This window comes from Coturnix japonica, chromosome 1 (assembly GCF_054131305.1).
Source record: "Coturnix japonica strain WE chromosome 1, WE-NBRP24, whole genome shotgun sequence".
NCBI lineage: Eukaryota > Metazoa > Chordata > Aves > Galliformes > Phasianidae > Coturnix > Coturnix japonica.
In genome coordinates, this window is record NC_140663.1 from 30,809,677 (window position 1) to 30,819,141 (window position 9,465).

The window sequence follows — 9,465 nt, forward strand, 5'->3', positions numbered from 1 at the left end:
CATCTGCTCTGCACTAATGAGACCTCACCCGGAGTACCGTGTCCAGATGTGGAGTCCTCAGTACTGGAGAGATGTGGACCTGCTGGAGCGTGTCCAAAGGAGGGCTACAAAAATGACTCAAGGGATGGAATAACTTCCCTGAGAGGACAGACTGAGAGAGCTGTGGCTGTTCCCTTGGAGAAGGGAAGGCTCCAGCGAGATCTGAGGGCAGCCTGTCAGTATCTAAAGGGAGAGGGGCTGTAAGAAGGGAGGAGACAGATTCTTTAGCAGAGTTTGTTCAGACAGGACAGGGGAAAATAATTTCAAACCAAAAGAGGGGAGAGTTAGCTTGGATACGAGGAAAGAGGTTTTTTTACAGTAATGGTGGTGAGGCACTGGAACAGGTTGCCCAGGGAGGTGGCAGGAGCCCCATCTTTGGAGACTGTCAAGGTGAGGCTGGATCAGGCCCCAAGCAACCTGTTGTAGCTGTGGGTGTCCCTGTTCATAGCAGGGAGTTGGACTAGATGGCCTTCAAGGGTCCCTTCCAACTCAAACAATTCTGTGATAAATCCAGAACGACCCCACAGAAACCACTGTAACACATGTTTGAGCACAGTATGCACAAGAAAAGTTTCAAGCCTCCAAAACTTCAGGAAGTTTTCTCTTTTGCATTCATAGGTTATACGAAACACGTTCATGCTGCCATACATATCCCATGGGATGTGGTATCTTCAAACACCCCTGAAACATATGTTCTGCCTTCAAGCATTTTCACAGTCAGAGCCTGAACTCTGTAGTATATTCCACACTGGGTTTTACTATGCAGAGACGATGCTTATATCCCCATGTGGAATTGATTTCAATAGAGGCTATCAATTCTGTATGAATCTAAAGTGTCCTCTTCTCCCCAGCCTTGGCACGATGTGGGCAGGGAGGGTGGATGTCCCCAAAAGCAATAAATCATGGACAATGGGAGATTTCTTTCGATGCCCCTTTGAAAACCATCCCATGCCTGCCCTTGTACACACACCCTATTCCCAAATCTATGTCCAGCCCAGGCTTCAGCAATCCCCAAGCTGCCAGCACCACACGCATGCATGACACTGGTGGGGCCACACTTCTACCTCCAGTGCTTTGCTGAATCATAACTTCACAGCCCTGCAAGTTCACAAGAACAAGCGCATATGGGAAAGAAAAGAAAGAAAAGAAAAATATGAACAGGAACACTAAAAGTAATATCTAACAACCAGCTATCACTTTCCAAATATTTTTCTTCTATTAATTTTAAGGGGGAAATCATTTGGTGGTAAATGGGGAATAAACTAAAACCATCTGCACCATGCGAGGCAGCTGTCAGAAAGCCAAGCAAGCTCTTTGGGTATATAGGCCTGATGTTTAAATCCACTGAAGCTATTCCGGCAGTGTCAAGCATGCTGATGAGAGCCCTTCCTGAATGCTCTGTGAGAGGGACTCGCTCCATCGTTGGGGGAAGAGTATTGCTGAGATGAGAAAGATGCAGTAGAAAACCACTAAGAAATGATGGAAGGTTTGTAAAAAATGAATTGTAGAGGGAAATTAGTCATATGGCACACATCTATCTGAGAATAAAAGGAAGCCAGGAGAGCAGAGACGAGATCTCATGGACAGATGAGAGAAGATGCCGAGCATGGTATGTAATTTAAAAACCAGAGGTCGGACTTGAGTAAAAAGGGAGGAGAGATGCCCATAAACAATCTGAGAAAGAATGACTTCATCCAAGAAGTAGTGAGCAGACAGCCTGATGGCGAACAATTTGATCTAAGCGCTGAGCACCACCAGCCCTGGAGGAGGGAGAAGGAGTAAACTTCAGAGTTTGTCCCACTGACTAGATTTCTGAGATAAGGTTAATGAGAAATGGGTTGATTTGTACTTCCTGGGTTTAGAAGTGCATATCTCCATGGATCATAACGTCCTGCCTGGCTGCTAATATTAGTGTGTTAAGATGAACACGACTTCTCTTCTGAATGTTAGGATAATGCAACAATATGACATAACTCACATCCAGGTTCTCTGGTCAAATATGAACTGGCTGTGATTTGGGATGGACTCATGATGAGGTGCCCCCAGACATGCTGCGCCTCATATTCCAGAGGCCTATGACAAACTTCTATTCAGAGTCTTTAAGACATAAAGGTGGGAATGAAGCCCCACCTGCGTTCTCCTTTGGCCTGGCAGGATGGCTGGGCTCTTTTTCTTCTGCATCTGCAAATAATATCTCTAGTGAAGCTTAAACATCAGAATGCAGACTCAAATGGTCCTTCAGATCTGCACCGCACATGCCAGGTTTACATTTACTACTTCTATTCTGTTTGCTTCTTGCAGAAGAAAGTGAAGTTACGAAAAATAAAAGGATTAAAATATAATAATATAAATACAGTGAAATTTCTTTTCCTGGATTTTGTTAGTAAACTACAGTTAGCACAGGTAGTAATCTTTCTGTTCCTCTGAGGCAAGGACATATCAGCACTTTGAAAAACCATTAGTTCCACATACAACCGTAATTTTTGGAGACCTCAGAATATGGCAAGCTGCAAATTCTCACCTTCGTGTTTGTCATGGTTCTGGTCCCACGCTTGGTTCCTACCCTGCAATTACAGCAGGCAGGGGCCTGTTTGTTTGCAGCCAAAGGATTCGTGCTCTTCTGAACCAGGAAAGCACTCAGAAAGACTTGCATGGACTTGCGGTCGCATTCTTGAAAACTGTTTAAGAACCGAAGTGTGTGAAATCTCATTCATGCTTTAAAAGCCAAGCTTTGTGAAGTGTGGTGTAATCTGTATCCAAAATCAGAACACATTCTTCTATATTTGAAACCATTCTTCTAAACTGGTGGGAAGCAAACTGCTTTTTCAAATGGTGAGCAAATAAATTACACTTCTCATAAATGCTCCTAAAATGGTTTTGCTGCAGATCCATCGTATCTCTCGAGTAAAGCTATAAGCAAAGAGAACCTCTCTGTGAAGGCTTATGAGCATTTTTCTGTGAAGCACAAGTCAAACAAAAGATCAAAGCCATACACTGAAAAAAAAAAAAAAAAAAAGCAACACAAAATTGAACAGTGTGTTTCTGGTAGGAAACCATTATGGCACAATTTAGAAAAGCAGTTTAATATCTCCTTAATAAAAAATTAATTACTCCAACCCAATAAACACGGCATATAAACATTAACGTTTCAGCTTTGTCGTAAATGTTGCTCTTGTTGTACATTATCGGTCTCATCATGGAGCAGTTTGAAAGGAGGTGCAGTGCTTCACTTCTAATTGAAAACTCATCTGCTGAGTGCTGCTGGAGTAAAGCAAATGCCTCCCAGTTTAGCCTGTGAGTTCTCCAGAGCTGGGTGATGGGAGATGAAATGTATCGTTAGCAGGGTTACTCAAAACTTCCTGTGTACTGAGGGAGGTGAGGCTGTTGGGCTACAAGGTGAGGGCAGTTGTAGGGCTGGCGCCAGCAGCATGGTCCCCAGAGGTGGTGAAAGATGGGCAGAAAAGGGCTGAGTCAGCATTTCCTGCGTTGCGTTTCCTATCATACAATGGTTGGCTGCATCTAAATAGGTAGAGCCGTATCTAAATGTGACTCTAGTACCAACATTACAGCTGTTATCTAGATGGGGTAGTTCTGGATTCAAGTCCTTAGATTATTTCTGCCTTTCTTCCCACGACTTGCTGATTTCTTGGCATCTCCTCCGGACACTTTGCAAATCCTAATCTTGTTCTGCCTGAGCCCTCACACACCTTCCCAATATCACCTACTGGATGAGACCAGGAGACAACACTGAAGCGGTGGTGGTCTGACCCTCTCATGCCATTGGAAAGCTTCCACTAAGCTGTTCATAAAGTGATTGTTCTTCACATACAAGTGTTCGATTGCCGAGAAAATCCAGACTGAACACATATTGAAACAGCTAAACAGAGACCAAATATGGCCAAGAAATGCTTGATCATAAATACGTCAGTTGTGGAATAATCTCTTACCAGTGTGGAATCTTAAAGTTTTAGAGAGAGGGAGGTTATACATGGGGTGGTTATTATGTTGTAAAGGAATTTCATTTCAACTGTTAAAAGGAAAAATAAATCTTGTTTCTGGTACTGCAAAAAAGAAAATTTTAAAGCAAAAAAGGAGATCAGCATACTATGGGATAGGGAGAGAATGAGAACACTGAGACACACCTGGTTTTCAAAAATTTCCAGCTGAAGTAGTCTCATACTGTTGCCCTAAGAGGGCAATATATGCAGAGAATGGCTTCCAACAAGGCATAAAGGCTGGTTACAGTCTGACACCAAGTGTGCTTGAAGGATATGGGTAAACACAGTTTATAACAGTTTGTGTGAACAAAGCATAGGGATACATCAAAACGTGCCTCTTATGTCCCAGCTCATGCAGACCCTCATGCTGTGCCAACCTTTTGGGGCAGATAGCACAAGGGCAGAAGCTCACTGAAACAAGATATTGCCTGAAGACTGGCACATTGCTGCTCCATCCCAGTCCACTGGGTCTCTACGGTGCTTGCTGCTGAGCTGGCGTGAGTGCCCAGTGCAGCCAATGCCTTTGTTGGGAGCCACCATTTTTTAATACCCTCATATACTGTAATACTTGTAAAGCAATTTGCAACAATAAATCTCATTATTTATGATATTTCCCCCATCTTCTCTCCTGGTGTGATGATATACTTTAAACTCTATCAGTTTATACCTTCATTAAATCTCTCTATATATCCCCAAGGCATTCACTGGAATCGTAATTGTAAACAGCGTGTGACATAAGAATCCCAGCCCATAATGCTTGTTCGTAGACACTTTGCATCATACACCATTTATTAGGGCTTCTATTAAAGGTATTATGTTGCCATACTTAGCAACCATAAAAAAGCAAATAATTTCCAAGGAATATTTGATGGAAGACTTCTGTTATAAATAGACCATAGGAATATGAGGGAAATTGCTGGCAAAAATGTACCTAATTGACTCATTGCCTTGTATGTCTTTTCACTGCTATTTCAGCTCTGCAGCTTATAGTCATGTCAAATGTTATGTCAAAGCATGGACTGTGTGTCCCAGTCACCCCAGAGTCTTTAATGGGATTTCCTGGGACTTAAGTCCCAGGGAGAGAGCCTGGTTCCACATCCCAAACAGATACATAGAAATCGACAAGTATGGCAGAAGATTAGTGATGGATTTGCTTGAAAAAAATCTTAATTCTACTTTTTTATTCTTAAAAACAGAACAGAGAATTTTCATAAACACTTCCATGAAAATAATTCCACCATTTTGTTGCCTGAAACAACTAACCCCGCAAAACCCACTTTGACTTCTTACTGAGCTATATAAAAATCTTGATGAAAGCTGCAAGTCCTGTTGTATCTAATTAGCTTTAGAGGTCGTTCCATTAACAGTATTGTTGTTCAGCCAGTTTTAGCCACTTTTACTCTTCCTTCTATCATTGTCAGAGATAAACAGGTTGACTAGCATGTAAAACTCACATGCTTGCCCCTGGTCAAAATTAGAGCACAGGATTTACAATGACTTTGATGTCTTTGCTTTTCTTGGGCTAAAGTAATTCTGAATATTATAAAACAGCAGTTTTATCTCAGCTTTCTGCTTCATACCAAACAAAGTCCCAGTTATTGCAGGCACACAACTGAGTAACTGAATACACATGGATAATACCACTGAATTCAATGGAATATATATGTCTGGAAAGTAACTTGTGTGTATAAACGCTCACAAATGGAGGTTTATGCTTTACAGTTCACTTGGTTAACAGACTCGTCTTTCAACAAGATTTAATATTTAGTGTTGCTAATACTCTGACATAAACTTGCACAATTTTCTTCCCATCCCTGCTTTGGGTGAAAGGATATGTAGCAGAAAGAGAACAGAAATGCAGTGCATCATTGTCACTATTTAGCCATATTGCAGAATTGTTCTCTGCAAGCCAGCATTTCCCTCATTTGCCATTGTTATGAAGTGTAACAGATGAATTTTGTGGCACTAAATAGTAAAGGAAAACAAACAGCATTGAGTTGGAAACCCGAGGCTTGCTGCTGGCACTGAAACCAGCATTTCAACAGACAATTAGCACATCTGATGTGCGCAGACCCAGATACATTCTCATTAGAAACTAGTTCCAAAACAGCATGCTGCTCCAACAAGGGAAAGTTAGATACCGAGAGGACCTAGTTCTGGTCCCACTGTAACCGCTGGCAAACTCCCACAGTTTTCAGTAATCAACTAGATTGGGTCCAAAATGCAGACGTTAGATATACCATGAAAGAATGACTGTCTGGAATTTATTATGCAGTAGATATGCCACCAAACTGGAAATTTCACATAGGGAAAAAAAAAAACAACACATTGTGCTTTTAGCTTGGATAGGTTGGAAATGATGTAATAGAAGCATTATGATTTATAACAAATTTATGAGCTATGCAGGCATGCCGTTCTCCAGGGATATGTGTGGTAAATGGAGAATACCAGTGGCAAATAGAATTTACTTCAAAGCGATCCTGCAAACCTCAAACACTTATTACTCTATACATGACCTTTGTTAGTACACAGGAGTATAATGCAGCTTAACATGATGTTAACATCTACCTACAATGAAACATCTCTGTTTAAACGGTTACTGAAAATGGGATGAAAACTTCACGTAAGTTATACAACATATATTTTTTACATTATGCACTATTATTTGAAAGTGAGTGCCTTTAAAGACCACTTGAAGTTTATTGAATCAATACATGTACACGCAACAAGCTGCTTTCCTGATAAAATATCCATGGCACACCTCCGAAGGCATGATGTGTATCTAGCTGAGGCCTACAGACAGTTGTGGGCCCAGACAGGGCTTTGGCCCTGATTTTGTGGATCCTAGCCCACACAGCAGAGAACAGCACATAACTCACAACAAATAGCAAACTCATTCTGCAGAAACACTGATTCCTGTAGTGCTGGCTATGGTGCAAAGTAACTTCTTGCAGCTGAAAGGCTGTGTGTGTATACAGTGGGCAACAGCAGTCAGAGGGCAGTTTCCATGGTTTTTTCCTTCTGTTTTGAAGTTACATATTACCAGGCCTGGCCTGTGAAATACTGCTCATAAACAAATATTGGCAATACACGATGAATCCTTTTGTGTCACACCAGAACACAAGGCACCAAAGCTTTTATCCAGACACATGGCAAGAGATGCGTGCATGGCGATAAGTATGGTGGGAGAGCTAAAAGGGCTTTGCATGGCCAGCTCTCAAAACGAGTGTCAATGGCAATAAACAAATGGACTGTGCTGCCAGCAGGTCAAGGGAGGAAGGTGCAAAAAAGATGGAGCTAGCCTCTTTTCAGTGTTAACCATTGCCAGGACAAGAGTTAATGGGCACAAACTGGAACATAGGAGGTTCCCTCTGAACATCAGGAGGCATTTATGTACTGTGTAGGTAAGCACTGACACAGGCCACACAAAGATTGTGGTGTCTTTCTCCTTGAAGATGCTGCAGTGTCTTTTTCCTTGGAGACATATGAAAGATCTGGGTGGCAGTGCATGAGCAGGGAGATGTCCCTTGCGACCCCAACCATTCTGTGGCAACACTGATGCCATACTTCATTTAGCTATCCCACCAGCATCTTAAGAGCCACAGCCTTCTCTAAAGCCCTCGGAGACTCACAGAGCTTTTAGAACACTGATTCTTTTAGAAACTCATATCTATCTTAAAGACCATTTATCTTTGTATTCATGCATCATACCCCTGTGAGCATCACGGGAAGAATTTTCCACTCCAAACTGAAAAGAGTAAAGAAGAGTTGTGCCAAGCAGTCCTAGACCTCTTAAATTTTATTACAGGTGAATGTATTATGAAGTTTGTCCATGAACTCAACTGTTTATCAGCAGCTGAGACATAGTAAAGGATGTTTGCCTGGATTACTGTAGCTATTTTATGTGGAATAAAACTAAATGAACCACTATGCCTTTTACATGGAAATGGCAATATATGGTCAGAGAATTAGGTTTTCTGACTTAAAAAATAAAATAAATCAAAATAAAATAAATCAAAAGAAAATGCATTTATTATTCTGAAACTTCCTGATGTTTCCCTGAAAACCAGAAAAAATGAAACACTGAGAAGTATGTCCTCTCATAAACCTCCAAGTCACATTTACCCCAGAACTTGAAGTATGTTCTACAGGAAAGTTACTCACATTTTTCAGTGGAACTTTTTTGATCAGCTTTCATAGAAGAACTATGATGCTTCAACTTGACCACACAAGTCAAATGAAACCAACTCTAAGAAGTTTTACCCATCCTCAGATCCTACAGACCCATTTCAGACAGTAAATTTCCCCTTCTTAATGGAGTGGAGCAGCAGAAAGCTTCATACAGTCAGACACTGTCTCCAGGAGTTGCATATGCCATTCTGGGTCACAGGAATCACAAGAAACTGGACCGGGCCGTTGAAACTCAGATCCCTCCATCCAAAGAACAACTGTCTAAGTGGTTTATTCTAGCAAGATCACTCCCACCATTCTTTTAATATTCAGTCACCCAGAAGGAGACTGAATAGTTTTAAAGTCTTCGTGAAAACAATGGTATATTTATCTCAAATTTAATCAACAAAGGAAAAGAAGGATGCTACAAGGGTAAGCTATTCAAACATCAGTGTAATGTTGGATGTCAGACAATACCATATTGTAAGTAATACCAAAAAAGGTTTACTTCTATAGCAGCATTTAGGGAAAACATATGATAACAATAAAAATGATTTCCACAACCTTTTCACCACTTGTTCCATGTGGGAACGATAAGTGATACTCTTGCTCTACATTTTTAAAGAAATATTCCTCACAAATAATACGCTACAAGCTTTGTGCACTGAGCCTCTATTGTGCGTGTGTTCTCAGTTATTACTTTTCTGGAACATGAACTGCATTATGAACACCAGTGTGTAAACTCCACTTGGACTCATTTAAAGCCATTTCAAGGGGCTGCTTCTAGCCCTGAGTTCTATCAGAATTAAGGGAATGGTTTGGTTTTGAGTCATCTTCCCCTAGTTGCCATTTGAGCATAAATATTCCAATTCGTTGTTTTTTAAATCAACACCGGATGAGACCATTAAATAATATGCATTCGTTAAACAGATCATGGTCGTGATCTGTATCGCGGCACTGCCAAGAACATATATATGTGTATTATTGCTTAGTTCTGTGCTCTGGCTTACATTTTTAAGCCTGCGTCAATTCATAGCTATAGTCTTGCGGCCAGAAGAAAATGGGTGAACACTGGAGTTTTTTTTCAGAGGATTCCTCCAGCAGCAAGACACATGCCCTGATCAGTAGGCTCAACAAATAGAAATATTACATAGAGTGTCTTGCATTTCCATGCTTTTCATCCCAAGACCACAAAAGCTTTTGCAAAATCTGATTACGTCAGTTATGCTACAACCCTTAAAAGAGGTAAAACTGTACA